This window comes from Parasteatoda tepidariorum, chromosome 9 (assembly GCF_982258835.1).
Source record: "Parasteatoda tepidariorum strain Cologne lab strain chromosome 9, Ptep-v5.0, whole genome shotgun sequence".
NCBI lineage: Eukaryota > Metazoa > Arthropoda > Arachnida > Araneae > Theridiidae > Parasteatoda > Parasteatoda tepidariorum.
Window position 1 is genome coordinate 81,235,993 of NC_141763.1, and position 8,732 is coordinate 81,244,724.

Consider the following 8,732-nt stretch of genomic DNA (forward strand, 5'->3'; position numbering starts at 1 on the left):
AAGTGAGGGAATGACATATTGGTATATTTTAATTACCTAAAATAAATAAAAAATAAAATTTGATAATTTTATTTTTATTCTTTTGTTAGCTTGCATTCTGAAGGACACTTTCCTTGAATTATTTTTTTTCGTAAGCTGTAAAACAAACATAAAAACATAAAATATACTGGGGACATGAAAATGACTGTTTTTGTGAGAATGACCCATATATATATCTATCTATCTATCTATATATATATATATATATATATATATATATATATATATATATATATATATATATATATATATATATATATATATATATATATATATATATATATATATATATATATATATATATATATATATATATATATATATATATATATATATATAAAAAAAACTATAATTACATTTTAAATATTGCATACTTTGAAAAGTACAAATTTAAAATATGAGCTATAATTCATTTCGGATTAATTATTGTGATGATACTATCACAACACACCCAAATTTCAACAGTTTAGCTTTCATTTAAATTTAAAATGCTACTTTTGTAACGGTGCCTAGCACCTAGTTTGTTTTAACTGCAATCGAGAGTTTGGCTAAGCCGGTTGCCCGGATGGGAGCTATCATTCGCCTTCCTTCTCTGCATGCTCAGGAGATAAGTTTATTCTACATATTAGTATTATTCTGGTTTTTCTGAAATTGTGCATTTATGCAAATTTGGAAATTCGAATTGATTTCCTTTTTTTTCACATTGATTTTTTGAAATTTAAACAGTTGAGCATGCAGAGAAGGAGACACGTGTCCTGTGCTTCATCCTTATGAGATAGAAGTTTTCCAGTGCTCTGTGCCTTTGAATTGTGAAGTTCCTGAAATAAAAATATAAGTGATTCAGAAGACAACATAGTATTGTTACATTTTTACACGGACCAGACTTATCCTGTCGTTCTGCCATTCTACGACATCACGCGCCTAAGGTAGCCACACGCCAATTATATTTCTTTAAAAAACAAACTTTTTTTTTATAGACAACCAATTATTCATGAAGATAGAAACGCATTTCAAAACTACGGATTTAAAGGCTTTGAAGATGTTTTCTTTCCTTTTGAAAAAGAAATTAATCTAAATTATTATTCTGTTCTGTAATGTAAGAAAAAAAGTTGTTCACAAAAGGTAAACTCCAATAAATGCGAATAATGCAATATAATCTTTTAATCGTGAAATCACATATTCAGGAAAAAAAATTAAGGTTTTAACTTTTTAATGTCATATTTATTTTCCTATAAGATTAAGTATCATTTATTGTATTGAATTTAATTACGTAAATTAAATGTAAATTTTTAATGAATAAACTATTAGTTTTATTTCTATTATTAAATAAACCATTCAATATGATTCAGTTCAATTTAAGGAAACTATATCTTACATTATTTTATACTTTTTAGCTTAATCAATTTGCTTGGAAGATATGTATAGAATATAGATATGGAATTTAGACTTAATTAAGGAATATCTCAGTTTATGCTGTCATTTCATGTCACGTAAATTTTAGACACCTGCCATTTCAAATACAGTTGAATCTCTGCTTGCAGAGAGGTCTTCAGTCTAATTACCTTTAGAGAAAGCTAGGAAAAAAAAACTTTTTGGTATATTCTATCAGTGTGAAAAATCTTTAAAAAAGTCATGTTTAGGGTCCAGGCACTATAAACATAATATGCTTTCAGCATTTTAGCATTTATAGGAAAGGCAGAAAATATTTTAGTTCTCATCTTTCTCAAAAAACAGTTAGCGAGACTTCATTTACTCTAGAGACAGCACTGCAAAAAATTCTGGTCAAATTACAGTATAAAGTACCAGCACTTTGGGTGGATCACCAGTAAAATCCATTTTACCATGAAATCCATTCTTACCGCAAAAAAATGTACTGTAATTTACAAAAGTTTCATTTTCGAGCCTCCCATTAACTGTGGGTTTACACTGGATGACGACGGTAAGGTTCATTTCAAAACGTATGATTTAAGCACATGCTCAAACGTCACGACCTAATCGACTGATTTGCATCTGTTTTTAAAATGTAATTGGTTCTGTTGTAAAAAATGAATGTCGTCAAAAGTGAGCACAAGTCTCACTTTCTCAGAAGTATCAAACTCCTAAGTAGTTACTCACTGTTAGAATTTTCCTTCTAAAATTATGGTAAAATAACCGCGTGTTCATCCACTTAACTGTAAAATTAACGGTGAAGAATATTTTTCACTTTTACGGGTTTGAAACCATTTGCAGCTAATACAGTTAAAAAAACCATCGATACAAAAAATATACGCAACCATTTACAACAAACATGGTTTCAAAACAGTAAAAAAAAGAAGAAATTTAAATGGTCATCGGAGATAATTTAGCAGTTTTTTAGCGATACCACTTATGTGTAAATGAGTGTATCTTATTCTGACAGTCTAGGTTTACAAATTGGGAAGTGTAGAAGGGAATGGAGGAGAAATTGTGGTGTCAACCCTGGTACTCTAATTCCCGTTCTATCAGCCATGATATTGACAGATTTGCCCTCTCGGCTGTGATATGTAAACATCTGCAAGGAATTAATTAGATTTATTAGCAGGGCCTGGTTGGTGCAATAAGATTCTGGTTATTTAACCGTATTAGGTAAAAGCAATTAGTATACGGTTTTTGCAACAGTTTACAGTTTGAATACCATCTTATTTCTGGTTATTTCATTTTTTTGTACGAATATGGTAAAATAACATTGAAATAAATAATTATTAAACCATTTTTTCTGAGAAATTTGTAACTGTGCATCAGCACCAATTATTGGACTTCGTTATTACTTTGTTTTAATATAAGCATTTTTCTGCATTTTCTTCTTATTATTTTCGTATTTAAATGTTATTTTATTGTATAGATCCAACTAAAAAGTTTTCTAAATAAGGAAGAGAAACATTATTAGTATATGGTGGTCTATTGTCTTCCAGGTTTCGTAAACTGGATCGATATTTAGATCCATTCATGATGCGTGCTATATGCGTCTCGACTCGTGCGTGGCAGACGATAAATATCAGCACGTGAAGTTAGAAATTTCAAGCTCCAGGAAAATAATAAATATACAAAAAATTAATAAATAAATAAGGAATCAGATTAAATAATTCTTATGAGTAAAACTATTCTAAAATTGTTTAATCTAAAAGATTGACAAGTGATTGTTTTCCAAAAATTAGTAAACTACTTTTTGTAATATTTCTTTTGCCTAGATTTTATATACAGTTCGTCATATTCATAATTTTTCCCTCATGTATGTTTCTTCAGTTAGCATTTTTTTTAAATTTCGTTTTATTTAAGACAATTATCACCGAATTTAGAATATAATATTTAATTAACACAAAAATAGTTTCCTTAATTAGGCGTAAATCATCCCTTGGTAATAAAAAAATAAATGAAAAGTATCTCTTAGCAATGAATTATTACTCTTTACTTATTTTTTAATAATTGAAAAAAATAATTGAAAAATTATTAATAATTTTTTAATAATTTTAATTTTTAATTAGATAATTAAATTTTACTTACTTTATAGAAACACTATTTCAGATAATGGCAAGTGTAACAAAAGTTTATTCTTATTAAAATTTATATATTAAACCTATCAAAATGACAGTAATTTTTTTTTTATTTTTATAATACTTTAAATTAGTTTTTGAAAGTATTATTTCTTTATATGGATCTTTTATTTTCCATTAAATACTTTTCTCTATCTTATTCTTTATTTAAAAAAGAATGTGGATAGCCACTTTTCTAAGCTAGTTTCGACAAAGCTAGTTTATAACTTTTTCCAACAGATAGCATTCATCCTATATTTCTTCTTGGTTTATGTTTCTTGAAGAAAGTTTGGATTAGAAAATTTTATCTAAAGGAATTGTCTAAAAAGTCTTCAAAAACTACTTTAAGAGATCAGGTTTTATTGAAATATAAGAAGAAAATGTATTTTCTGAAACTGAAGGGAAGTTTTAATAACTTTTCTGTGTAGTTCTTCTAATATTAAGCATTTCATTATGTAGTTTTTAATTTGACATTATAAACTGTTTAATATTCAAACGAAAATTCTATTTTCAAATGTATTAATATATAAAATTAGAAAACATATTCTAGTCGTTTATAAAATAAAAAATTGTAATTATAAAATAAAATAAAGATTGGAATAAAAATTTTGAATCAGAATTTTAAAAGTAGTTTTGATATGAACTGACTAAGTTTTTTTAAAAATTATATTAAATACTTTTTACGTATTATCTTTGGAATAGACTATAAATTTTTAATATTATACATTTTTTCTTAATTTTTGAACTTTTTTGTTTTGAAATGGGCATTGGCTGTCACTAAATATCTGGTTTTGTTAGAATATATAAAGTATTTTTGATTTTATAATAAAATAATATTCTTAATTTTGTACGATTAAATAAAATTCTCTCCATTAAATTTAAGGCTAATATCCAGGAGAAAAAGTCAGTTTTCCAACAGCTTTTCTAGTTAACAGTTTCAAAGGAAGAATTAATTTTAAGGCTTTTGCCGAAGGCTCTAAAGTCACATGAAATGATGCTTTTTTGCGAAAAAAATGCTATTTTTATAACTGCTGTGAGATTGCAACAGTTAGTCATGACTGTTCAATTTTAGCCTATCTTTCTCACTGACTCAAGTTGAGCCTTTCTTAAGCCAGCGCCCTCTGTTTATTCTGAAAATGGTGGGAAGACGCCAATATCGAGAAAAACCAGTTTCCTCAAAAGGAAAACAGCTTGAGTTTTCATTTTTTAATTTTTAAAAACTAACTCTAATGTACTATTATCTGGATTCATAAGAAATTGCAAAAAACGAGAATAAAGCATTAATTTTTATAATTTTTATCTAGGAAGAAAAATGTCGCCAAATTGGCGATTTTTAAACTTTTTTAATAACTTTTATATTACACTGACTAAAAGAAAACCTAACACGAAGAAGAAGTTGTGCTAGATAAACTAAATTTGGTAGCCTTATTTATACAACTGAAAAATGATGTCCATTCAAATTTCGCGCTTGGCGCATACGTTTGGCGTTAGTTGCGTCACTGTGAGCATGCAAATCAGGGTTGAATACGTGTTCTTCAGCTCGTAAGAGTAATTTTTAATTAAATTTTGATATAGTGAGTTGCTGTTAGTCAAGAATGGCTTTAAGAAGACATTATCAACAGCTCACTGATACACGTAACAAATACATTTTCTTCTTGGGGCAAGTGGAAGGCTGACTAATAATAAAACCACGATTATATGTTTTGTGTGAGTCGTAATTATTCAATTTAAATTAATATGGGAGAACTTAAATAAAAACCAAAGGAAATTTTAAAAATAATAAGCATGTCAGCAAAAATAGTACTTCTTCAGGGGACGCAGAGCCCTGTTAACATGCTGGAGTCTGTATGTAGCCAGTGGTTCAACCGAAAACTGACTGTGCCTCGCAATTATTCGTAATATTCTCTAACTAATATTCTCTAAGTCTAGTGACTTAATGCTTAAGAAATATGTTTATTCAAAAATTATTCAAAATCTTCCCAAAGTACTAGCTTCTAAATCTAAAGCCTTCTTAAAATTGTTCTATCTAAAAAAAGACGGGGGGAAAATCCTTTTATTTAGTGTAACGCAGAACAGTCTATTTCGAGCATGATATAATCATTAATCAAGGTTATCTTCAGCAAAAGTAAATGGTTCGACAAATTTTGTAATCTCTTCTAATCTACGAGGTACTTTTATTAAATTTATAAGAATAAGAAATTTCTTATTTTTATCACGAGAAATATTTTCTTAGCTCCTTTTAAGAGGGTGTAAAAAATTTTACATCATGTGTGTAAAACTTTTTTAAGCAAAAATTATGTTTTCTTTAATAAAAACTGTATGTATTTCCTTGCTTCATTACAAGACTAGTATTAACTTCAATTTAAGTACCGAGCAGGAGCTAATTATATTATTACAAGGAAATATATCTTAACTCTATTTTTTAAGTGACTCGGTAAGATTGGTACTTTGTCAGTAGCTTTCGAGAAGCAATTCACAATGACTACTGAACAGGAGTTAATAATACTACAATCAAATATTAACTCTGCTTTTTTAAGTTATTAGGTAGGAGTGGTATTTTGTGAAAAGCTTTTGAAGCAATTCACCATAATTAATGAACAGTTATTAATAATATTGTAAACAAATATATCTTAACTCTGTTTTTTTTAAGTGATCAGGTAAGAGTACTACTTAGTGAGTAGCTTTCGAGAAGCAATTCACAATGACTACTGAACAGGAGTTAATAATACTACAATCAAATATTAACTCTGCTTTTTTAAGTTATTAGGTAGGAGTGGTATTTTGCGAAAATCTTTTGAAGCAATTCACCATAATTAATGAACAGTTATTAATAATATTGTAAACAAATATATCTTAACTCTGTTTTTTTTAAGTGATCAGGTAAGAGTACTACTTAGTGAGTAGCTTTTGAGAAGCAATTCACACTAAGAACTGAGCTGGTATTAATAATATTACAAATAAATACATCTTAACTCCTTATTTTTCTAAGTGATTAGGTAATTTATTTTAAATTTTGCTATTATTTTCATTAGCAACTTTTAGCTATTTTTAGCTATTATGAGCTATTTTTTCGTTTGCTATTTTTATATAAATAATTTCATTCAAATAACAGAATTAATTAATTAATTATGGGCTTTTGATTGGATGTATATATATAATTGTTACCGGTTGAAAAAATTTCTTCGCTCTCGTAACTTCTGTGATTCTTTTAAGGAACCCTAAGAATTCGCGGAACACCATTTGGGTACCACTGCTTTATTATGATAAAATTACAACATTTATTCAAATTTTTACCCAAACAGTAAAACCATATTTTATTGTTATCATTCCAAAATCATTACAGATTCATTTCAATCATCACAATAATCGAGCCTTCAGGTATCGAGTCGGTAAATTTTTAACCATACTTTTTTCTTCAGTGTGCTTGGACGTTTTTTTGTCATGTGAAGCTTTAGGGATTTATAAATAATAGCTGCATAGTGTTGAAGTGAATTTTCGGATGTAATTCAGAATCTATTGATGAAAAAATTGATGGAGTTTGTAATACTTGAAGACAATGAGATTTTTCTGCTAATCTCTAATATTGTACTGATAATGAAACTACGTAAACGAAACTATATTTTCTTTCAAGAAAATATTTAAATTTGAAATATTGTTAATATTTCTACGTTTTTTCCTAAATAAATTTTTTTAAGAATTATCGATGGTTTATTTCCATTATAGAACTTTGCTACCAATATTTTTTTAGTATTTTTTAATATTACTATACACTGTTAGAACTTTCTCCAAAATTATGGTAAAATAACTGGCAGCTGTCTGTCTATCCAATTAATCGTTAAGCTTACGGTAAACAACATTTTTTACCTAAACGGTTTTGAAACAGTTTGCATTCATGGTTAAAAAAACCATGAGTACAAAAGTTTACGTTTTTTTAACCATTTGCAACTAGCAGGGTTTCAAAACAGTAAAAAGAAATTTTACTGGGTATTGGAACTTTATAGCAGCTTTATAGAGCTGCCACCTATGTGTGAATGAGAGTATCTTATTCTAGCAACACAGGATCACAAATCGGGGAGTGCAGGACACTGGAAGTGAAGGGAATGGAAGAAATATTGTGGTATCTACGCTGGTATTCGAATTCCCCTTCTATCGGTCATGCGACTGACAGAATAGACCTCGTAGATCTATACACATCATCAAGGAACTCACTAAGCTCCATTACGTGTGCCTAGTTGGTGGGATAAATTTCTGATTGTTTAATTTCATCAGGTGTACGATTTTAACAAGTATGTTTATAAAACCATGAATACGAAACTGTACGATTATTTAACCATTTACAACTAGCATAGTTTCAAAACCGTGAAAAAGGAACTTAACTGGTTTTGGGTATTGGAGTTAGATTGTGGTTTATCAAGAGGTAATGTAGTGTGAACGTTGGAACTCAAACTCCCACTCTGCCGTTACGACATTGGCAGAATAGCTTTCTCGGATATAAGGTATACCCAGCTGCAAGAAACTAAGTGGCTTCATTATGTTGGCCTATTCGATGCGATAAAATTCTGGTTGCTTAACCTTTATGGGTGAAAGCAGTTAATAAACGTTATTTCTCACAGTTAGCAGTTGTAACACCATCTTTTAAATTGTTATTTTGCTGTTTTGTTTGAATATAGTAAAAATACGAAAACCAATTAAACAAATTGTTATTTAACCATTTTTTCAGTGAAATCTCTATCTGTGCACAAAAATAATTACCCTCTCATCGCTACTAGTAGTCTTCAAAGAAAAGAAAAACACGTGATATGCTTATTAAGAAAATGAAGAAAATCAAGTTGTTTCTAGCTGTAATATTTATAAAACTAATTAAAGCTATAATGGTATTTACCCAATTTTTTTATTGTTTAGTAGTTAGCGGCATTTTTCAGCAGCATTTTTTTATTCATCTTTTCTTCTTGTTTTATAATAATACTTATATAATTTTGATTACTAATCAGAATTAAGGACTTCTAATTAAATGTTTTTTTATTACCTTATTAACTAATCACATGGTATTGCCTTTTTACGACATTTTATGACATAGATATTTATTTTTTATTTTATATTAATTAAACTCTAAAGAAAATATTTTTACTCTTTAATAATCGCTCT